We start from the raw sequence: 26,115 nt of genomic DNA on the forward strand, positions 1-26,115 counted from the left end.
AAGGCACAAACTTCACTTCCAAGCTTATGAAGCAGCTTCACAAACAACTTGGCATTACCGGCATTCGCACCACCCCAAATCATCCACAAACTGATGGTTTGGTGGAACGATTCAACCAAACACAGTCCATGCTACGCAAGTTCGTAGACGACACTGGTCGAGACTGGGATAAATGGCTTCCCTTTGTTCTCTTTGCTTATCGAGAGGTACCTCAAGCCTCTACCGGCTTCTCGCCCTTCGAACTTCTGTATGGGTTCCCTGTTCAAGGTCCTTTGGATCTCCTGAAGAAATCCTGGGAGTCCAAACCACCTGCACCACAAGGTGTCCTTTCTTATGTGCTGCAGATGCGAGACCGGCTAGAGCAATACAGAGCCGAGGCCAGGGAGAATCTTGGAAAGGCCCAGCTGAAAGAGAAAACCTGGTATGATCAGAAGGCACGACACAGGGTGCTACAGCCAGGTCAAAAGGTCATGCTCTTGCTTCCAACCTCAAGCAATAAGTTGCTAGCCCAATGGCAAGGTCCTTACTCCGTGGTCAGACAAGTTGGTCCTGTCACGTATGAGATCTCTCATCCGGATAAAGGAAAGGTATCCCAGGTGTACCACATCAACCTTCTAAAGGAATGGAGGGAGAGGAAAAGCTCTGTGGAAGGAACTGACCAGGACAGTCAAGGACTTACTCGGAACAAGGAGTCACGAGTGGAAAAGGTGATGCTGGCACGGGAAGTGGAAATGGAGGATGCCGTAGAGGAGACGGATCTGTCTATGCTCACTACACCACAGCAACCTGATGTGAGTCACTTGCCTGCACAACCTGCCCTTGAACTCTTGCAGGTATGTGAGGAGTTCCCAGTCCTGTTCAGTGGAAAACCCGGGAAAACACCCCTAATCGAACATGTCATTCGGTTAAAGAACCCAACCCCTATCCGTCAACGCCCTTACAGAGAACCTGAGAGAATGTTGGAGCCCCTCAACAATGAGATACAAACCATGCTGGATCTAGGAGTGATCGAACCTTCAAACAGTGAGTGGTGTAACCCCATTGTCCTTGTCCCAAAGAAAGACAACACTATACAACTCTGTGATGACCTACGCAAAGTGAATGCCGTTTCTAAATCCGATGCTTATCCTATGCCTCGAATTGATGAACTCCTTGAGAAACTTGGCAAAGCTGTGTTCATTACCACCCTTGACCTGTGTAAAGGATATTGGCAAGTGCCTTTGGAGAAGGAATCGAATACACTGCCTTCCGTGGCCCAAAGGGTCTCTATCATTACACAGTTATGCCTTTTGGACTCCATGGAGCCCCTGCCACATTTCAGCGGCTTATGGATCGAGCTCTGCAAGGATGTGCCCAGTTTTCCGCTTCCTACCTTGATGACGTGGTGGTCTTTAGTACTTCCTGGGAAGACCATCTTTCTCACCTGTGTCAGATCTTGCTCCGCATCCATTCTGCCGGACTCACTCTCAACACCCATAAATGTGAGTGGGCCAAAACTGAGATTTGCTATCTGGGCTACCATCTTGGCAATGGGCAAATACGTCCCCAGGTGGACAAGGTGAAGGCAATCCGAGACAGTCCTAGACCGTGGACAAAGAAGCAGGTCCGGTCGTTCTTGGGGCTTTCTGGGTGGTACAGGAGATTTGTGCCACACTTCTCTACAATCACAGCTCCCCTTGTAGATCTGACCACCCAAGCATCCCCTAATCCTGTGAAATGGTCAGAAAGATGTGAAACTGCCTTCTCCAATGTAAAAGCCATCTTGTGCTCTTCCCCGGTCTTACAAAGTCCCGACTTTAATCAGAGATTCCTTGTCCAAGTTGATGCGTCAGGAGTCGGCCTTGGAGCCGTCCTAGCACAAGGAAAGGAGGGTGAGGAACGCCCTCTTCTCTACTTGAGCCGAAAATTGCATCCTAGAGAAACGAGGTACTCTGCCATTGAAAAGGAGTGTCTTGCTATCAAGTGGGTATTGGACAGTTTTCGCTATTACCTTCTTGGACGGACATTTGATTTGGAAACTGACCACCGGGCATTAAGCTGGATCAACTCCATGAAGGATAAGAACTCCCGTGTCACCAGATGGTACTTGGCATTACAGCCATATTGCTTCAATATTACACACAGGGCTGGAAAATCGAATTTGCTAGCTGACTTCTTGTCCCGCCTTCCCGAACTTGCAGTTCCTGGAGAGGAGGGAGGTGATGTGACAGTTTGACCACTCTCACTGTCTGTTTAACTGCCTATCAATAAGAGCGCATTGATGGGTAGTGTATGAACAGCAACTAACAATCAGTCAAGCACACATTCAAGCTCTTTATTCAAGGAATAAACAAACAATCTCTCTCACCATGGCTCTGTACTGCAGACTAAAAGAGTCAGGGTGGGGGTGGACTCTTTAAGTAGTGTCAGGAACCTCACCGGCCACTGATTGGGCCAATTGGGCCAAACCATGTTTTCTCCAAGGTTAGGGGTGTCATAGGAGGACACTATCATGGACAATCAAGGATCTACGAGCTTAGTTTCGAAATGGACATTAACTTTGAAAAACACTGATCTACAAGCTGATATGAACTTTTAACATGCATGATGTATTTAGATGAGTTTATTTGTGTTTGGTTTGAAAAGATGCCACGGTATTCGGATCCCCCTGTTGGTTGGGCCTGTCTAGTGGGAAGGGCCATGAGTTATATAAGGTGCGAGTTGCTCTCTTTTTGACAGTCTGCTGTCTGGTACCTGAAGTGTCTGTGCTGAGCGGGGGGCTCAGCTCTCCATGAGAGTGTTGAATATCTAATGAGGTGATCATTCTACTATGTTGTAAACCATGGTTAAATGCATTTATTGAGTTTTGTTTGATTAAATTTGACTTTATTTTAATGTATTTGATTATTTCATTATTGGATTATTGTTTATTTGAAGTTATTGACAAAGTATTGAGGAATGGTGGCAGCCTCAAAAAAAAGAAAACACTGTGATCTTGACATTCCAGAGGTCATCCAAAGGACGGTTTAATGATTATGACGATTGCCATTGCAGGTTGGAAATTGGAACTTGGAGTAGTGATACACCATCAATTTAGCTCTATCTAAAATCTACAGTTATAGTCTTAGCAAAAACAATGGCAAAATCAGTCATTTTAATTTAGTTTGCATTCCCTGGCACATGCCACTGCTTCCCAACACAGTGATGGAGGTAACAGCAGAGCAGTAGATCACAGTATAAATTTCTTGAGAACCACATACTGTAAGTGAAAGGAAGAACAACTTTTGAAAAAATATAACATCCAATACGATTTTGTTAAGCTGAATCAGAAATTTTGGCAGCACACTTGTACTTACTGCGGCTTAAGATTGTTTAACATACTAAACACTGTGTGTAAGTGTGTCAAGAATATGGCAGGGAAAATGAATAGGGCCTACAGTAGATAACGTGAGAAGAAATATCAACAGTGTGCTTGGAATCTATTAGAAGATAACCTGGAGACATGGATCCAGAGGAAAAATGGAGGGGAACTTTTTTTGAAGGACATGTAGAATATATCCAAGATAATAACACACCAGGCAGAAGTGTTAAATCTGCACCTTCTGAAAACATATTTAACTGCTGATGAACTTCAGAAGATCAACTTCTGGATTCTTGCCTCTTTCAGACAAGAGAATTGAAATAGTTGAAGTGTAAAAATGAAGCTTTCCAGTTGCGAAAGTAACGTAACACATTGATTTTCATTGAGGTGTCAATTCAAAAGGCAACAATATAAATCAATGACACTAATTTCAAATTGCATTCTGCCAACAGCCGAAGGTTTTGGGATAATTTGCTTCTACTGACAAAACCACTACCACCAAGAGAGTGGTCAGGTTTCTTTTCATTTTGCTCTGGTTAGTGGCCAAATTACATAAAGGGAGAGGGGTTCACAATATGGATCACATCTTAAGCATTGAGTACTGTAAATCCAAGAAATAAACAATTCTGCACAGATTTAATTTTTTCCAGATTTTAAAAGGTTACTGTGCCATTCCACAGAAATAATATTGCACACTCACCACACCAATTTTGTTTGTATGTTGTATGGGACATGATAAAAATGTGTTGCCAGTATGTTGAACTGGATCACATATTGATCGTGGGCTGCTGTATTGAAATAATGTTGCAGCAATACTTAACTGTATCAGGGTAAAGCCTAAAGTTTATGACCTTATTTAAATAGTCTGGAGTTTTTGATGTTTCTGATGAGTTGTTGATTTTTCTTACTTATCCGCGATCATGCGTAAATATGACTTCCGCGTTAATTCATCTTGACATAAGTGATGTCAGCGAGTTTGCGGACGTAGCGGTGAGCTTCTTGGCTACGTTAGCAGACAGCATCGTTCCCACGGTGAAAGTTCGGAGATTTCCAAACCAGAAACCGTGGGTTGATAAATCCATCCGCTGCGCTCTGAATGCTTACACGGCCGCTTACAATGACGGTCTTGTATCCGGTAATATGGACAATTACAAAGTGGCGTCTTACAATCTGAGGAGGGCTGTGAAGGACACTAAACGGACATACAGAGAGACTGTGGAGCTATAGATGGAGCAGTGGGACACCAGACGCTTGTGGGAGGGGCTGCGGAATATAACAAACTACAAGAGCAGCTCCTCCCCAGCCACGAGTGTGGACGCCTCCCTAGCCAACGAACTGAACTCCTTTTATGCGCAGTTTGAGTCTGGCAACAGCAGCTCTAGCTCGCCAGCTAATTGGAGTTACACCGCTGGGGATGAGCACTTACTCTCAGTGTCCGAGCATGACGTCAGGAACGCTCTGATGCGGGTGAACACCAGGAAAGCTGCGGGCCCAGATGGCATATCTTGGCGAGTACTGAAGACCTGTGATACCCAGCTAGCTCCGGTGTTCACTACAATATTCAACATCTCCCTGGCTGAATCAGTGGTCCTGTGCTGCTTCAAGAGGTCCACCGTCGTTCCTGTCCTGAAGATCGCCCCTCCTGCCTGCCTGGCCCTCACCTCGGTGGTCGTGAAGTGTTTCGAGAGGCTGATTAAGGATTAAATCTGCGCCTCCCTCCCCCGCACCTTGGACCCGTTGCAGTTTGCGTACCAGCAGAACAGATCCATGGATGACGCGGTCTCCCAGGTGCTGCACACCACGCTCACACACCTGGATGGCCGGAAGGGGGCCTATATGATAATGCTGTTCATCGATTACAGTTCAGCTTTCAATACCATAGTCCCCACCGGACTGGCTGTCAAGCTGAAGGAGCTTGGACTGAGTACTCCGCTGTGTGCCTGGATCCTGGACTTCCTCACAGCCCGGCCCCAGGTGGTTAGGGTGGGGAAGCACATGTCCAGCTCCCTCACTCTGAACACAGGATCCCCCCGGGGCTGCGTCCTCAGCCTCCTACTGTACTCCCTGTACACACGACTGTGGGGCCAGGTCCAGCTCCAACACCATCATAAAGTTTGCTGACGACACCATTGTCGTGGGCCTGATCACCGATTGCGATGAGAATGCCTACCACGAGGAGGTGGCTGACCTGTCACTCTGGTGCCAGGACAACAGCCTCCACCTGAACGTCAGCAAAACTAAGGAGCTGATTGTGGACTTTAGGCGAGGATTACAACCGCGCAGGAAGCACGCGCCCTTGGTGATTAATGGGACTTCTGTTGACAGGGTGAGCAGCTTCAAGTACCTGGGAGTCCACATCACAGAGGATTTAACATGGACTTTACAAACAGACACTCTGGTGAGAGAGGCGAGGCAGCGTCTTTACCACCTCAGGCAGCTGAGGAAATTCTGGGTCTTGTGAGGATCCTCAAGTCATTCTACTGTGGAGCAGTGGAGAGCATCCTGACAGGCAACATCACTGCCTGGTTTGGGAACTGTACTGCTCAGGACAGGCGGGCCCTGCAGAGGGTGGTGCGTTAAGCTGAACGTACAACTGGAACTACCCTCCCCTCCCTGCAGGAGTTATACACCAGGAGGTGTAGTAGCAGAGCCCACAGGATCATGAAGGATTCTCATCACCCCAACGGACTGTTCCAGCTGCTGCGGTCAGGCAAACGCCTCCGCAGTCACACAGCGAGAACAGAGAGACTGAGACAGAGTTTTTTCCCGCAAGCCTTAACTGTCAACGCTGACCTCACCAGGGGTCCTCACTGAGCCACACACATAGGCTCTACTACCTTCTGTACTGTATGTAGCATCCTGTACTGCACACTGTGTCACTGTTTTGGGTTGTTCACTGTTAGCATATTGCTGCACCGTACTGTTGTATATTGTGGTGTATTATCCCACAAACACTGCCTCACTTTATTCACATGCCACTTTAATGCAAATATCTGTATTTACATAATTGCCTATCCCATACACATAAGTCTATCCCATAAACGTAAGCCTATTCCCTTTATCTATTCTATTCTATATATTTTTATTTTATTCTATAAGTATAAGATGTACTGTATTACGTTTTAGGAATCAGTTAGTTGATCTAGTAGAAAGAAATTTTCTTAGGCAGCTTCTGTGTTCAGTCAAAGACATATTGTGTGTAATCACCGGGTGCATTGCATTAACATTTCACTGCATATATGTATGAAAGTATGATTATGTATGTGACGAATAAACCTCTTGAATCTTGAAATGGTATAAGAGATTCTGATGAGTGCTCCACGGGTTCAGTGAATCAGGGTGAATCAGAAATAATTTAGCTCTCAAGGCACTTAGACATAATCTAAGCCATGACAACTTCCCTAAAGAAGTCCTTAATATTGTATTTTTTGCTTTGATTATATTCAAAATGTCAGACCGCCAATTGGACAAATAACTTAATAATCAAACACAGTTCATATGTTTGAACTGGAATATAAAAATGTGGAAGTACTGCAAATATACAAATATAGACAGGGCATCTGGTGGTGCCATTGATGGATACTATTCCCAATAATTTAAATATGAGTGAATTTTTAACATTTAATTTACAGCATTAGTCTTTTAGCATTAGACTTCTTTTAATGTAAAGCACTTGAGTGGCATGTCGGGTATGAAGGTTACTTTTATTATATAGCCTGGAATCTAGGATGTGTGATTCAAGTACAAAGTGGATGACGTCTACGGTAGAATTAAGAGAAACAAATTTTTGAATAACAACATTGTGGTACACTTATTCCCATGTCACCATGTACGCAGTTCATAGTCATTGATGGTTGGATTAACATGAACATCACATTTATCGAAAGACATCATAAGGAAGTAGAAAAGAAGTAAAAACAGAGAATTCCGAACTACTATTAACTTCGAAATACTATTTGTAGTTTTTCGTTTTAGATTGCTGTTAAGGATCACACACACACACACACACACACACACACACACACACACACACACACACACACACACACACACACACACACACACACACACACACACACACACACACACACACACCTCTTGATTGAAACAAATAAATGAATAAACAAAACACAGAAAATCTCCTTTCACTAGCCCTCCACTCCCTACTCTGGCCCCTACTCATTTCAACTGTAGTTACCATAGAAACCCTCTACAAAGACTCCCTAGTTGCCGCTGATAAGACATTTAGCACAGAGCACCTACATGTGCACCTTTTGTGAGCACATTTATGCAAGCACCAATGCTGTTGTGTGTACATGTGAGAATGTATAGACGGTTGTGTGATTGCTGGCGTGTGAGATGAATAGCAAGACCTGCTGTTAGGTGAAGGTGTGAAACAGTTAATGAATTCCCTTTGCTGGGACATCCAAGATGCGTTGAAATTATACACCCTGAAATTGAAAAATGCTAATTGCAATGAGTCCCACTATGTGACTGGGTCTTTATCTGTCAGATTTATGTGCGCTGCCTGATGGAATCGCTGCTTGAATTTTATTTTAAAGTTAAAAAAATAAGGGCAACAAGGTCATGGACTACTTAGCAAATCTGTGTAAAATTTGTGAAACAAAAAAATTATAACATACCCTAACTAGGAGGTACCTAGCAGAGTTTAGGCCTCCACAGAGGCAGCACCATTCCCTGATACATACTGTATCAAGAAACTGGGACATTGAATTGTAATAATCAAGAACTCACAATATAAAAATAATTGGAAACTTGATTTCATTGTCATGTTGAAGGTCCGTGTCAATTCCAATCTGATCCTAGGCTCAGCCTAACCTGCATAGTGAAGCTCCAGACTCTACAATCATGTAGTCGAAAGAAAACTATGTTATGCTACCATAATACTGTAAAACAATACTGTATGCAAAACATGAGAAAATCCATTGTATAATAATGATATAAATAAATGATAAATAATACATTACATAAATAATAATGATATAAATTCCTCCTTGTGACATGAAAACCCATATTTGATGAAAATCGATGCAAGTTATTTTACTTACACTCACGAACAAGCAAATAAAATCGCTTTAGCGGAGGTAACAACGCTATCTAATCACTCTAACCCTTCCATATTATTCCCCTGCAGCCCCAGTTGTCGCCATAACAAGGAATTACGCCCACAGAAACAGCTAGTCCTGAGGGTAGAGGGGAGTTGAGAAGGCTTAAGATCCAGTTGCAGCAGATGATTCAAGAGAGGGAAGCTACCTTCTTCAACCAATTCAATTAACAAAAAAAGGCTCAGCAATAGCCTGCTCACCGGTTATAGGTCCAGTTCCCATTTTAAGTACAATCACATTCAGAAATAGGAATGGTCATCTACGTAATGCAACTTTGTTCCTTCACCCTTTACACCAACCGCCTGCATGTCCTCCCTCACCACATCCATAAACCTTCTCTTTGGCCTTTTCTTTTTTTTTTTTTAAGGAACTTTGTTCCTAAAAATATAACCCTGAAATTCCTAAGAGTCCCCTCCCCTCACTTGCCAGTCTTTTAGCGAGCATGTTTCCTCTAAAAACACTGTGGAATTGTTCCATTTCGAAATAGAGGAACACTGCTGCAATCCAGTGAGATAGAAACAAAATAAAAAAGGAGGTTTTGTGGTTGCTACAGCTGTGCACAAGGGCTTCACATCTGTCTGCGTCTTAACTCCATGTGTCCTGTGGTAGTAACCCAGCTAAGAGGGTAACATAATGCGGTCTTAGCTGGATTCCCAGAGCCCTCTGTCAGCAAAGCCTTGTACATTCCTATTGTGTTCTGGTCTGTTCAAGCTGCGGTTCAGGATTCTTTCTAACTTGCTGTGCTCTTACTCACTGCCTCTTTCTCATGCAAAGAACATCTACCAGAGTGAGTGTGCACAAACCCATCCATACATTTTGGGACAAGAAAAGTTTACTGGAGTGGAACAACCTAGAGAACCCTGGAATGCTCTGCATAGAGGAGGCCACAGACCCCAAGAGTATGAGCCATTATCACCCTTTTTATTCCACTCATACAAACAAATCTGCATGTTTTTTCTAGAAACCTTTCGACTATCTAGACGAACGGTGTCCCGTTAGTGTGTTTGGGACAAAGCGATCTTCCCCACGACGTCTCCAGGACGAAAGGGATTTTTATATGTATGTATCAGGCCGCCAGGCCAAAAAAAAAAAAAAAAAAAATTGTAACACAAAAATGACGCCAGATTTACGCCATTTATTATCCGGTACCAGCTGCGCTCGGCTTGCTCGCTGTACCACACACACACACACACACACACACACACACACACACACACACACACACACACACACACACACACACACACACACACACACACACACACACACACACACACACACACACACACACACACACACTTCACTGGGTGGCGCCACCCTTCCTCTAGTTCTGTGAGCCAATGGGCTTTGAGCTTTACTCCGGATTCAGTTGCATTTCTTTGTGAACTTTGACTGATTGACCTCATCAGTCCAGTAAAATCAGTTTCTGAACAAATTTTAGGCGAGAAATAAGCAATCCAGTTGCTGAATCTTCACTCATATTAGATCTACAAGGTGTAATTTAAAAGTTTGTTCCGACTTCCACCGCAGTGTCCGGAAAAACAGGAGGGGAGAGAGGGAGAAGAGCGAGACGGGGGCAGAGGGTGGGTCGTCAAACAAATAGAATGAGAACTAGCTTGAAAAGAGTTCCCGAAGGGACAATGTCTGTGTGCATCTATGGCGCTTCCATTGGGCTGCAACAGATGCATACAATAGGATAGACAAGACAACAGGTGAGAAAACAGGTGACAATATTTCCGTTGATACAGTCTTCACAGCCGACTACAGAAAAAAAAGAAAGAAAGGATTTCAAAGTCAAGAGTCACTACAGAAACTATCCAGTCTGCGTAAACAACAAGGAAGTCGTCTGTATTTGTACCAGTTCAGGGTGTTACACAAAAGTGTCTGGCAAAACATTGAGCTATAATGGATCCAGGCCTTGTAACACAGCGGCCCACACCATGGAGGTGGGGCCTGATTCAATGATTCCATATTTCTTTCATTTTAAAACCAAATGTATTTTCTTGTGAGAGTTTACTCCAAAAGTTTAACATATTTATTGAAAAGGTGTAAAATGACCATTTGAGGACCTTTTTTTTATTTTATTTTTTTTAAAGGTATATTCTGGCTTTTAGCTAGCTAGTTTCAGGCTGCCTGAGGGTGTGTGCTTTGAGCCCTTATATTTTAAAATGCCCTGTTTAGCCTTCATAAAGTTACCATGGTAACATACCTGATGAGCAGACTAAGCATATCCATTTCAATTGGGGAGGATTTATCCGTCAGTGATCACTATTTCATCTTTCAATAATTTCAAACCATAGCCCCCCCCCCCCGCCCCCCCAATTGAGACAAATATGATGCATGGATTTGAGAACCAGCACTGTTTGCATGCCTGTGTGGCGTCTGTGTTCTTCTCCTCCCTCTTTGTCCGACAGGATATGACCCCTGCCTTGCACTCTGGGGTCGTGACTAATTTGTTTGGCTCCCTGTCTGTGTGGCTCCTGTGGGGATTCTCAGCATGCCTGGCACAGGATCATTGGACCCACTTAATTGGATGGATGACTTACCCCAAGGGCCCGAAAGGGGAAAATGGACTCGAACACAAAGATAAGATAAGATAATACTTTATTAATCCCCGGTGAGAAATTCAGGAGGCATATTTTTCTGTCTGTCGGTCTGTTGTTGTAGCTATTAAGTGATTCTTTAACCCAGCCTACAGCAATAGCGGTCAATGGCAAGTTGTAAAGCTGGGTCGAAATCAGTGTATTCCTGATTGAAATGTGCTTAGGTTTATTTCTCTGAAACTGTTAATTCATGTGGGAAAAACTGTCAGAAACTAGCAGGAAATAATCAAGCTCACACCCTGAGAATAATCAGGAAGACAGAGAGTTCTGTTAAAAAGCTTTACTTTTGAAACCAACTCAAGTCTTTCACTTTTTAGGTTGACTCTAATCTGTTGAATTGTATTCATGATTTGCCTTCCTCATTGAAATTCCACAAAAATTTGAATTAAAAATACTAAATGAATCGCCGGCCACAAGCAGTGATCAATATACTCAAAGAACAGATAGAATTGTTGTGATATCTTACAAATGACAGCATAGAAGTTGAGTTTGAACCCGGAATGACGTTTGAATAGAGTAGCCACAATAGTCTAGACAGACAAGGATAGAAATAGAGAGACACATGTGGCAATAAAAGTTAAATACCTAGTCCAGAAGTGTATCCAAAGAAGGTTTTGAGAGAAAGATAAAAGTAGTGTTATAAGAATTTTATATGTCTATGTTTTGCTGTACTTTTCACATGAACTTTTGTACAAGATATGTGTACTTTGCTTTTCTTATAAAGGCTAAATAGAGTTCATGTCTTAAAAAGGACATTAACTAGTCAATTTCTGTGCCATAATGTGAAGAGGGGAAAGGCAACATGTCTCGACCATCAGATAAGGGAACTTCAACAGATGATCTTGCTCAACGAAATTGCCCCATCAGCAAAACGGTCTCATCAGCAGGACCCAAGCAGAGGCGTCGCGACATCTGCTGACCGACATCTCAACGACTCGTCAGCTTCACCACTCCTAGAAAACTGTGTAAAAACACTCAGATCTCCAGTGAGAATTGAGCACTTCCTCTGTGGCACTCTGTTGTGTTGTTACACTGAAACTGCTCCTCTTGTACAAGATTAAATACTTTATTAACCTAAAGTATTTGTCTCTGTAACGATTAGTCCATTCACGAAAAAGTTTATAACAATTTAACTTTTACAGGTAGTATGACAAAGAAACAGATGATAAATAAGTCATTGACTGACTGACTGGCAGATAGTTCAAGTTCAAGTTCAAGTTCAAGTTCAAGTTCAAAAGCTAACTCGACTTCCTGTGTTCAAAGAGAAATTTTTGAAACAGGAAATGGCATCACAGAAACTAGCGAAACAGAAAAGGAAGTTGCGTCACAAGTTTGGGGATCAGGATGAACCCAAGGAATTATGACGTGTGAAGCAGCAGGGAAAATTCGAAAAGGTTATGATCAATGCTACAGTGAAATGTCTGCCAATGCCAGGCTATTATAATAAAGTATGCAAGCTGGTAGGTGGCCTGCATGAATAATTCCCACACCATTTAAATCAATTTCAGAACATTTGCTAATGTGTTTCCTGTTGAACAAAAACCTGGTTTGTGGCCAGGTATAGTCCTACCCCCACAGTACTGACCATATCCCAGAACTAATACCTCATATGACCATGCTTACCTCATGATATATACAAAGCACCTGCCATTGCTTAGGAAATATTTTCAAACACCATTTTCTAGAAGATTTTCTTCACTTTCTTCATTTTCTATAATGGCTGCCGTATAGTGCTGACAATAAAATTCTACGACCTAGCCTCTGTAAATTCTGCATAAAAAATGTTTCACTCAGATCGTCTATCCGCATACGTAACACACCTGATTTTCTTTCCTCTGCCCTTGGTGATACATATGACAATTACATCCCGAGGGAAAGGAAAGAGAACGATAAGTAAAAGTTCAGAGGACGCACCCTCCCAACCTCGCCCAAAATGAAATGTGCATATTAACAAGCAGTGTTTCTGGGAAAGCTGCTCTGTGTTGGAGTAAGTTCTGTTGAGGGGAGGACTCTTCCTATTTTAGCTGCGGTTTTCCTGTCATATCGCCTAGTCGCTACTGTTTATCAACAAGGGCAGTTTTTGACTGTGGAGTTCATGATGGTTTTTGACTGAAATTTCACTCTGCATCTACATACAACCTCTATTACTGAGATACTGGTGGACTCACAGTGAAAAGCATAGACCAGCTGTTGTCTGTTGTGACTTGCTAAAACTTGGCAGATTATTAGTTTTGGGTGGTCTATTCACATGTTAAGAGAAAGCAAAGTTACAAATGTGCCATCTGATTACTTCTCAAAGTTGTTTGTTGCAATGTTTATCACAAAATAGTCATTCCAGTATTCATACATGATGTCCTTTACTAATTAAAAACAAGTGTAAAAGTCAGATCTCGAATGAATGTGTTAGTTGTGTGGCTAATGTGCTGCTGCAACAGTGCAATTTCATGGGATTAATAAAATATTAATCTAATCTACTCTAAAGACACTATAGTATACAGCAAAATCACATCTTGGGATTCTAGCACACACTATAGGAGCCAAGCCTCAAGATCGTAAGATAAGATCAAACCAACCGGATATTCTTGCGAGAGTTTGACCATTTCAAATCAAATGACTGCTGGATCTTGAAACTTTAAAATCCTTGCAAAACTCCCTTGATGTATACATGGCATTAGTTCCAACATCTCCCAGTCTTTCTGTTTCTTGGGAATATCTTGCACACACACAAGCCAGCGTTTCCTTTATCTGGTAATTGCCTGATTTTGACAGGGAAATCTATTGAAGTCTGACATATTTAAATCTCTCCAGTCATAATGTCCGGTGAAAATAATTCCTTCTAAGCACAATTTGAATTAGTGCTGGGTGGATCATTTTGATTAAGAAAAAAAGCCTGCAGATCTGTTCATTTTCGCGCTCAGCAAGTTGCAACGGGAGGCCAATCAGTTTGGACGGTCTAAAGCTGATCTGAAAGCTTCAACTCTGACCAATCACGTTTGTCGATATAGAACTAAGCCCCGCCCCCTCCATCATTGATAGGTTGCGCTTATAAAAACAGACACACACGGTACACACGGAGCCAGCCGTAACGTCTAGAACACTGAGGAGAAACACGAAGATGACGTATCGTTAAGACACACATCCATAATTTAGCGTTTTTTTGGGATATTTAAGTTCTGACCCAAAGCAGACGGTAAATATTCATTGTGTAAAATATGTCGACGGGACGTCCAGATGAGACGGACAACAACACAAACTTTATTATTTATTTAGACCTACTTGCCATATTTATTTTGTTTTTGATTTGATCGAAATAGTATTTTAATGAAATGCTAATTAAAGTGGCTGCACTTGTTACTTATTGTTCATTAATGGAATAACTTGATTTCAAGTAGTATTCGTAATTTTTATTTATTTATTTTTAAAATGGTGTTTACTGACGGGACTTATTTTATTTTGAGTATTAAATAAAAAATTAATCATCTACATCATCATGTCTTGATGATGTCATTCTCTATATTGACTGCATATCAATTGTTTTTAAGCTCAAACACATAATATTTGACCGGAATCTCTCCCATTTGTTCGGGAAATTGAAATCTTCAAGTGCTTGTGGACCGGCGCCAATTTGTTCTAACGGAAACTCTTACACGACCACGCGCAGACTTACTCAACATTAGTAGGGTGTGGTTGTTGCACCTTTATGACAGCTCATTATGCTCTGCAGGAGCCTCTCTGGGCTGCTTTTTCTCTGACTTCTCTTTATAGCCAATGCTGTGTAGATTGGTACCCTCACCATATTTATCCTCATTCTTTTCATCTGTAATGTAGACCTTCATCACCCTCGGCCCCTCTTGACATTCTTCACGCTTGGTCCTCCTCACGGCTCCAATACCCTCAACCTCCCTCATTTCTACACTGCGAGAAGTGTAGAAATCTCCACACACCCCTGGGGTTGTGGAGATGGCACTACCTTGATCTGGGGTGTGCTGGTGTGAATGTGTAAAACAGTGTGATTTAGTCACAGTGCCATGGTTCTGTCAGAGCGTTGACAGAGATGAGGGTAATCAACCTCTGTGAATCCAGGCCTCCAGAAGAGAGCTATCATCTCTCTCTCACACACACACACACACACACACACACACACACACACACACACACACACACACACACACACACACACACACACACACACACACACACACACACACACACACACACACACACACACACACACACACACACACCTATGAGTTAAAACCATACATTTGGATGACGAAATCTGAGATGAACTGGAGTTACACTTTATACTGAACATTTGCACAGTCCTGCACAACTGTACAGTTTTATAAAAAAAAACAACTAAAAATAAAAACAGCCTTATTTTAAATATGCTTATATATTTCACTCATTTCACTTATTGTTTTACATATATGTTTTATATATGCACCGAACACCAAGACAAATTCCTTGTTCGTGTAAACTTATTTTGCAATAAAGACCATTCTGATTCTGAATTGCGTGTTTGTATGATTATTTGGCTACCTTTGAGAAATTAAGTCTTCAAATGTCTTACTGAGAAAATAATGAGAAGAAATGACAGAGATGTTACTCATTACCCCAATAATAACTCCCTGCTGCTACCCATAGATAACATGATCTCAGGGTACCATAAATAATGAAGACAAGGTCTCGCACAGCATTTTTCAAAACTAGACAAATATCTCCCTCTCTATATAGAGAGCTCTATATATACACTGTATATAGTAACTATAGATTCAAGAAGTTTATTTGTCGCATACATACATATGTAGTGATGTGCGCGCGCGCGCACGCGCACGCGCACGCGCGCACGCACACGCACACGCACTTTTTTAAGGACTGATACCGATATCTGTTTGACTGGCTGACAACACCGATATTTTTTACCGATATTCAATCGTTAAATTAAAAATTCTCTACGCCAAAAGGTTTTCTAAAAAAGTGCAATAATATTTCCAGGATACATTACTGCCTTTAAATGAAGAATTCCCTTTTTTCTTTTATTCATTTTCATGAATATAATGTACAAAGAAAATAAAACTGGGGGGGTTGGAACAGCTCCACGGAGCTGCTACCGCTGCCCGCCTGCTTTCTCAAGGCCCGGTGACAAAGGCCTGAAAAGTCTGAAAATCCCCCAAATTAAATGCATTGGTTTACATTTTGTTCTGTGTAGCACGAAAAAAGTCGGACACTCGATTCAATAGATTAATTTTCGTGACTAGGAGCACGACAAAGCGTGATACCGGGTTGCACCAACACTATAGGCCTTTCTCAATCTGCGTTCTTGTCTGTACTTGTGTTCTCGTGGACTTGTGAAACGTCATCAGTCGCAGCCCAAGTACTGTTCCAATTCAAAGTCCGCATCAAGCCAAGTCCAGTCCAAATGCCCGGATGTGGACTTGCTCCGCCCATTTTATCAAGGATGCATCAGTGGTGACCTGTGTGGACTTGGGACAGCAAAGTATCCTAGAATGCATTTCGTACCAAGCGGTGGGTAATGGTAATGGTCCCCGGGAGTCTGTACTCCCGAGTCGAACTTGCCAAGTCTGAACTACCAAGTCCGCAAGTCCGGACTTCGCGTACTTGGTATTGAGAAACGACTTAGGACCCCACACCGCTACCTGGGCTGTCCAAAGTGCCTGACCAAAATAACACAATAAGGAAAGGGACGGGGAATTTACAACAGATACAGTACTTCAAACATCAGGTGCAAACTTCTCTGCTGAGTTGGGAAGTTTTTATTTTTCATTTTTTTTTTTTTTTTTTTCTTCTCGTTTGGTAACAAAGGAACAGGCGCCCAAACAAGCTCATATGATTTGCCAAAATGGTTCTCTTATCTCTGAACAATTCCTGCCCCTGGCTCTACAGGTGCACAAATCACTTTTGTTACACATTTCACTGAGATTTGTGGTGAAAAAGTGAGAGTGTGCGGAACTTCATTTGTGAGTGAAAAAACTGTATTTGAGATTCAAGGAGGCAGATTCAAACATTTATAGTTATTGACTTGATAGTAGGACAAATTTGAGAAGGTGTAACTGTTGTGTTGTGCTTGTGGGGGAGGAAAAAAATTCTACAAGTTTCAAATGTATTGATACACACGTGTGACTATTTTCTACAACTACAAATTCCACTGTGACAGGTGCTCAGTTGTTTTGATACAATAATATCTTCATAACATCTCTGATGCCTGCTGAGCTCAAATTTGTGAGAAGGTAGGCTAAGTGGACAGTTGTCGGTGTCAATGACTTGGGAAAGTACACATACTTCCTGTTATGTTGTCTACAGTAGAATGAATGGCATTTTAGCTGAACTTCCACATGCAAGGGGATAAGGTGTAATGGTGTATTTTTATGTACATCAAACCATGCATGCAGGCATTAGCTCCAAGCATTTCCAAAAAGTAAACTATTCAAATACATGTCAGCATTGGCAAAACTAACTTGCTCAGATGACTTCTTTCGTTTGCAAACAGAAATACATGGTATACTAAACAATGGCAGAGTTCCCTAGCTGGCCTACTGTCAGGGTGATGAAATATTGTGTAAACCACAACCGACAATCAGAGTCTGGGAAGTTGTATTAATTGGAAAAGAGAAATTATGAAATGACTGGAGAACTAATAAAATAACCAAAAAATGCATTACACACACACACACACACACACACACACACACACACACACACACACACACACACACACACACACACACACACACACACACACACACACACACACACACACACACACACACACACACACACACACAGTGACTGGGTATTATTCTTTGCCACTGAATAATGCAGTGGTGTTGCAGACAGGAATGAAAACAGCATTTATATGTTCCTCACACAGTATAAATAGTAAACACATTTGGAAGAGGGTGGGAGTCAATCACTAGAACATAATTGATTTTAAAACATTTTTCTTAAATTGAGATATGTAACAAGTTTCTATGAGCCAACCGCCAGCCCAAAATTAATGTTACTAAAGATTGACGTGTGGTTGGTAGTGGAAAATAAACAGACCTCATGATCTAGCATCTTATCTGTAAGACGATTATTCCTTCTACAAGCTACTATAGATGCCACATCCAACACAGATACCACTGTTTCTGCTAGTGTGTAGTGTAGTGAATACTGACAGACTGCGGGAATGAGACTGAGACTGAGAACGGTGATGCGCGATGAGATGCTTGACGCTGAGATGCCGCCCATGCAGCAAACACGCCGCGTTATTCTACGCAGAATACAATACAAACTGGACGGAAAACTGTCGTAAGTCCGAACAGTTGTTAAACAGGTAATTCGTTAAGTGAGGAGTACCTGTATACAGACCCCCTCCTTAATTTGGATTCCCCCCACCACATCAATACATGAATTCCACAGAAAACACTGAATACTTAGACTCATTTGGTAAAGGTTCTTAGGGAATTACTTGGGAAAGACTATTACCGTAATTTGGACTGAATTATTGCACAGCAGAGGCGACTATAAAGACGGTTGTCTTTATATCTCAGATGATAATAATATACAATAAATAAAGAGCACACAGCAGGGTGGATGTTGGGAGGCAATTATGAAGAGAGATTTCTTATTTTACCCACCTTGTTTCTTTATGTCACATGCTTTTATGTCACCCACGACATAAAAGCGTGATGATGTCACTGCGCATGCAGTGATGCGTTTTCTCACTGCACCAAACCAAACCAAAGTAGCTTTCCTCCTATGGCAAAGTTTTATAAAAAAAAAAAAAAAAGACTGATGTGCTTGAGTGTTCCTGAGTCTGACACTGTACGGGCCTCTCCAGTCAGCCTGGAGGCGATCCTTCGAAAGCTCTGTCCTTTAGGGTCTTTGTGAGTGGCCTTTGGCCTTTACAAGTAAAAGCCTATTAGCGGATGACAATGAGGCTGATTGACCAGCTGTTTTAAAACTACTCAATTGTGCCTATCCTGAAAATAAGAGCTTTCATTTCCAAATTTTAGATCTCTAATTTATACCTATACTATTTTTCCCCCTGCATGTTTGATTTCTTTGGCTTGAATTGTTGCAGTAAAAAGGTGTCCATATGTCCGTCTAACACATAATCTGTATGTGCTCAGACACAAAACAGTTATCTTTAAAGACAGTCCACTCTCCAGTTAAATGTTTTCTTCGTCATTTCATTATACGCTTCGTTGTGTACATTATCATTATTCCATGTTCAACACTGTACATACTCTGTTGTATACTGTACATACATGATACATACACATGTATGTATATATTCTCTTGCTATTATATATTTGTCAATATATTTTTATGCTTATATTCTTTCTTTTATTATATATATATTTCAGATTTACACACACACACACACACACACACACACACACACACACACACACACACACACGTTCTTATTCATAGTTTGTTTGCACAAGAGGGTTGGTCTTCATCCTTTCACTGCATCGTATTTGAATCTCATCTTCAGTCAGTCAGAATCAGTCAGAATTTTGCACTGCAAATCATCGCCGACTACTAATTATCAACCACTGAATCCCTCTTGCTTAAGGCCATGTATTCCCGTGGACATTATTGTATAAAAATGTCTTCTTAATTTGGGTGTGGTTGGTGTTTTAATGGACATAATTAAATCTTCTTTTAGATTAATTGACTGCCCCAGAATTGTGTGATAATTCAACTTTGAGAAAACATCCCTTATTACTATATTTGGTAGACAAAAACAAATTCTCTGGATTTTTTATGTGAATAATAAACTTTTTACAGATCGTCCATTCTGAAAGGCAAAATATCTTTCCTTATTTTAGAACGACAATGTTTAACGACAATGTTTATGCACTATTTCATAAAACGGATAAACACCTTAGATTATCAGGAAAAACGTTTAGGGCAAAAGGCTCATTGGTTCTTTGGACACCCGATAAACTTTACAAAAACCAAAAAACAGTAACAATGTAACAATACCTAAATTCACATGAGCAAAACAGCAAAATATCAAACCCTTCTCTAATTTACAGCTTCAAGCACCTTTTGTCCATAACTGACATAAATTGACCAAGTTCATTTCCTGTTACCTCAGTGTGGCACAGGTGTTTTAAACAGCGCTAAAGTTGAGTGGTTGCTTTGTGTGTAGGCGCCTGTGAATAACTTGTTCTAGAGCCTCGTTTATCATCCCTGCATGGACCCAAAGTTTGAAACCTACTCCACTTCAAATGGAAGATGTACACTAAGTCCAACTGTAAATGACGTCTAAAAATTCAACTTTATCACTGTTTAAAATACCCTAAGCCTTCCACCGCAAAGACCCAACCCAGAGAGAGAGAGAGAGAGAGACCCTTAAAATACCATGCTAAAAACAGTCCAGAACAAAAAGCAGGCAGTATTATTACACCTGATAAAAACATACAAGATTCCGGACTACCAATTGTTAAAAGTCTCACTCTACATCTCCATCTCTGAGTGCCCCGCTCCCAACCCCTCTCCACACACACACACACACACACACACACACACACACACACACACACACACACACACACACACACACACACACACACACACACACACACACACACACACACACACACACACACACACACACTTCTCAAAAATTCATATATCAGCTGTTACATAAACTGCCTTCAAGTTAGTTTCCACCAGGGTTACATGAGAGCCTTTTGAGTAGAACACAGGGTGTTATAGGACTGTTACGAGTGCATGCAGCTGGTTCACACAGTACAACCAGACTCCAAGTTGTATATGTCCACACAGTGTGTTGGTGCATGTTTTAATGTCACAGTTTTTATTTCTTAATTTGAGTGTTAAGTCAACTTGTGGTTTCTGTTACAGAATATGCTCAGCAGTTGGACGGTTTTGAAACTTGAACTTATCAACAATGCTTATCTGTCACTGCCGGGTTAATTTGACAGAACACAGAGTCATTTGGCATCTTAAGGTGTAAAACCTCACTGGATTCTTATTTACTGCAGGGACATTCAAACACGCACGCACACACACTTGTGCCACCCACATATCCACCCACCTTGAGCAACAGAGACTTAGCAGCACACATAGAAATTAGTCTGTATCCACCGAAAACCACACAGAAGACACTGTCTCTATCAATCGTGCACAGGAGTGACATGCAAATACACATTCGAGCCTGCATGCCCTCATGTCCAGTCGAGGCTGATCTACAGCATGTGCAGGGGTACTGTCTGTTATAATGGCAGATAAAAGACAATGGCAGCAGCAACAGAGCTAATCACCTCCTACACACATACTGTAGGAGACTGCTGTTACAGGCTGCCACTGCAGGCTCTGCTCCTGCCTGGACGTCATCGAGGTCCCCCCCCCCCCCAGATGGACTGGCTGTGGGTATCCACACTGATGCATATACAGTACACGAAGATATGTGTGGCTACTCATGCCAGAACAAACACTGTGACAAATGCAAGCAGATACAGCAGGAAGCTATTTACATCTACAAGGTACAAGGAGAGCATATCTTGTTATTGCCTATTGGTTAAGCTGTTACATGCTAGCGAAGAAGCAATTTATCAATCCTGTGGGTCAATTTGTCCTCTGCATTGATTGAACCCATCCTAACAATCTAGCAGTGGGCACAGCAAGGCAGTGGGGGCCAACTCCAGTCCTACAGTCCTAGTGGCAATGCATTGGTTAAGGGCATTGGTAGGAGTGTCAATCTCAGAGCAGAAATGATCTCAGCCTATTTGTGGTGTCAAAGACATACTTGTGGATTCAGAGGTGCAGCTATACACACACATACAATAACACTGAACACACACGTGTGTAGACATTTTTGGAATACTTTTAAAGGAGCTTTAAGTAGAAAAAAAAGACATATCTGCTGCATAAGCATATTCCCTCTATCTATTCCATTTTATTTCATTTTATTTTTATTGTATTTTATTCTATATATTTTTATTTTATTCTATAAGTATTCAACTTACTGTATTACGTTTTAGGAGCCAGTTAGTCAGTCTATTAGTTTATTATTTATTTCCTAGGACATAGTGTGTTATCACTGGGTGCGTTGCATTACATTTCACTGCATATATGTATGAAAGTATGTATATGTATGTGACAAATAAAAATCTTGAATCTTGAATCTTGATTAACCACTCTATCCTTTCCCGAAATCTACGTTTTTTTGTTATTAAGCAACTCACTTCCCAACAAGAAGATACTGTCTCTTTTGAATGTTGTGCCCTTATTCTCAGACGACATTTTGATTTGATTAACTCAAAATGATTCAAATAACACTTAAAATAACACTCAAAACGCAGGCACAATTATCAAATGCTTGCTCATGAAGATTGCTGCAATGGTTGATTTCCCAAATCGTGGCATTGTATTTGCATTTCATGTAGAGGTGTCACGATTCAGATTCGAAATCGAAAATCGATCGATATGACCGTTTGATTTCGAACTTTGAAATCACAAGCAGGTTTGAGTTTCTCTCTGTATTTTTGTGTGTAATATTGTCCCTCATGGTAGCCATATTGGGGCGGTCAAGATCCGCCGGTAAACAAATGCAGTGTGCGCTGGGGGGTGCGGGCCCCTCTACAGAGTCGACTGTGGCTCGCCCAGCTCCGAACCAACTTTCATGAAATTTGGTTTGGAGTTAGGTGAACTGCGGGATTTTTATTTGCGTGCTACGTCCACATACATCCTCTTTGTGCGCGCAAGTGAATCAGCTGCGTGAGCTGCTGGTGAATCCTGACCATAAAATCCAAAGTCAAATCGAATCGTGCATTTGGAGAATCGTGACACACCTAAATTGATGTGACATTTTTACTTTTGCAGCACATATAAACTCTTCGTCTTCAGTACACCAGAAAAATCAACAGAACTATTATCTGGGAAAGGTTAAGGATGGTAGCAATAGCACTGACATGCTGGCCAGCCACTCACTACATTACCCTGTCTGTGGAAAAAGTCACTAAAAAGCAAAGCAATCTGGAGTGAAAATGGGCTGACTTGTGTTACAAAGCATTGCACTCTGTGGGATTCATCCAGTTGAATTTACAACTGCGTTGTGTCGAAGATGTGGGCAATTATAATGACAGAGACCTGTGGACACACTCTTGGCTCGTTTTTGCCTCATTAGAGAACAAGAGGGGAGGCTGAACTTAGGGCATAACAAATGAGAGGAAGAGGGGAAGTCTATATCCACATATACTTCAGGAAAGCAAGAGAAAGGAAGAAACAATTTAGATATGAGAGCGGAGAGAAAGAAAAAAACTATATCTGAAGCGGCCTTCTTATCTCTGCTCCTCTTTTCCATACTGCTTGGGGCTACAAGCAGGCCTCATACTTGAGTGTGAGGCATGCAGAGCAGCAGGAGGCCTCTCCTTCAGCTTCACCCCCGCCAGATGAACCTCCCACTCTCCTTGTTTCTCTCGCACATGCATATTGAAAAGACTAGCGCATAAAGCCGCAAACCCCCTGTATCCATCTCTCATCTCCCTTTGGGAGGGGTCTCAGTGGCAGCTGCTTGCTGTATCCCCAACCCCCAGCTGTGGTAATATCTCACTCTCTCTTTCCAGCTCATTCTTAACACTGACTGACTGAGATATGTTTATAAGAAAGAAAGAGTGTAGACTGTAGAGCTATATTTCTGTAGAGTTTTATCAATTTCCTTTTTATTACATTAAGCAGACAATTATGGCCAAATCATTTAAATTCACCATTGCAGTGAAGTGTGCACGGAACCACCCCCCCAAGCCCTTACTTGTAGGCTGCTGTCATCCAACACCACATCGCTTTGGCACAAGCGTGCGACTCTGATAACAATGCCAATGGAAAGCAATGCAAAGGGGGAAACCCTCTAACAACAAACCCCACACCACAGGTAGATTAGACACATCGGTCCAGCCCTCTGCGGGCAACCGGTGACTGACTGCACACAGACAGAGCCTCACAACACACACACACACACACACACACACACACACACACACCAGAACAAGAGAGAGCTTACCTCACTTTCGTGGAAACTTTGTAGCCTTTCAACAGCCCATTACCCGACACTTGCGCGTTAAACTAGATCTCAGTGGCAGCGTCAACGGAAAAAGCACTAGGCACCAGATGATTTCTCAGAGAGACAAAAAGAAGAGTGGTCAATATACAGAACAAGAGAGCGAGAGAGAGACCCGGCATAAGTGGGTCGAGGGGGGAGAGGTGAAGCAACAGGCGCTTGCAGACAGATTGTATGAGGAGCAGCTAGTTGCGACTGACAACTCTGAGCGACTCCCAGACTGGCTACGTTTTGTTAGAAGCGCACACACACACACACACACACACACACACACACACACACACACACACACACACACACAGCTGCTGAGTAACAAACTAACTCGCTCCTCCGCCTGCCTCGCCTGCTTGACGTCAGCACCGTCACATGACCTCTCTGTTGTGGTGGGGGAAATGAAAGGGGAGGAGACACAGCTAGAGAGAGAGAGAGAGAGAGAGAGAGAGAGAGAGAGAGAGAGAGAGAGAGAGAGAGAGAGAGAGAGAGAGAGAGAGAGAGAGAGAGAGAGAGAGAGAGAGAGAGAGAGGGAGAGAGGGGGGAGGAGGAAAGTCAGAGAGAAACAGAATGAGAGAGAGAAGCCTTCGTTGTCATGGAGACGGCCACATTGTGCCGAAATGATTTTCAATAGGTCATCTGACACACACACACACACACACACACACACACACACACACACACACACACACACACACACACACACACACACACACAATGTGTGCTACTTCTTGTACACGGAAATACTGAGAAAGGCAAGTTTATATGAATGATTTACGTGTGGGAATGTGTGTGTTAATTGTAATCTCCCTATATACTGTTTGTGGAAATAATTCAATGAACACAAATCATGAGGGAATGACCAAAACATTGCATGGCATTTTACTCAAGAGAGACAAAGACAAAGACTGGCCCTTTTGTAGTCTCATCATTTGCTCTGAAAATGAAACCTTAACTCAACAAAATTACTAAGTGTGAAGCATCTAACAGTAAAATATGCCAGCAGAATGCTGTTCATAACAGTTACAGTACACACCAAAGACAGGAGAAAGACTAGAGGGGCACGCTGCCACTGTTGGAGTTGATAATGTGGCCCAACTCTCTGTACTGGTACCACTAAAGTGCTAACATGACACTAACATAACCGCAGATTCCCACTCGGGTCGACGTGGGACTCTGTTGTTATGTTATTAGATACATCTTGCCTGAGCCTGAGAGAGGTGGCACACAATAAATCCATGGATGCTGAGGTGAAAATAAATTTAAATTCCAAGTTCAACTGTCAAGACTGGTCACCTGGTGGTGTGGCTTCGGCAGGCATACATGGATATTCTGTCAACATGGTTTACAGATAAAAAAAAAGCACATAACACCAGCCCAAAGTAACATTTTACCAATGAAACGGTTCTAAAATGTTCTTACACCTACATATCACGACAAAAGGTAGTCTGTCGATAATGTCATGTCAGGACTTGAACATCATATTAATGGAAGACGTGATGGTGGAGGAGGAGCACCGTGGGAAGAGAGAACCATTTTGGGACGACCCATTAACCCATCCCCCACTAACTCAAGCTGCAAGCTGCATGTATAACTTTGGCTTATCTTGGTCATTTGAATAGGAACTGCCTATTGAATGGGAGTGCCTAGGGGCCCAGGGGAGGGAACAGTGCAGGGTGAGGTAGGATGGAGCCCAATGGAGAGGGTCTAAGGTCAGTTAAGTGAAAACATGCACACATGCACTAACAGGGAGCATGGTTATGTATGGCTGGACAATTCCCAAATTGAGGATAGGGGAAAATAATGAAGTAGGCAGTATGCTAAAAATTAAGAAATAACTCCTGACAAACATTTCCCCAAGCACACATTGCTGTGATGTGTGCTTGGGGAATATGAAGACTCAATACGAAATGTGTGTGCATGCACAGCGGTACATTGAGGGAGTAAACCAGA

At 42.1% G+C, this 26,115-nt stretch overlaps 1 protein-coding gene across 3 annotated transcripts in view; it reads right to left on the bottom strand.

Moving 5' to 3' along the window:
• Window positions 1-24,384, bottom strand: part of ncalda (neurocalcin delta a) — a 52,987-nt gene extending 28,603 nt beyond the window's left edge. For all 3 annotated transcript variants that reach the window (XM_080005438.1, XM_080005437.1, XM_080005436.1), the window contains exon 1: window positions 24,115-24,384. The gene's annotated coding sequence lies outside the window, so the exon portion shown is untranslated. The remainder of the gene's footprint in view (window positions 1-24,114) is intronic.
• Window positions 24,385-26,115: the final 1,731 nt, after the last annotated feature.

This window comes from Zeus faber (assembly GCF_960531495.2).
Source record: "Zeus faber genome assembly, chromosome: 8".
NCBI classification, from domain to species: Eukaryota; Metazoa; Chordata; class Actinopteri; order Zeiformes; family Zeidae; genus Zeus; species Zeus faber.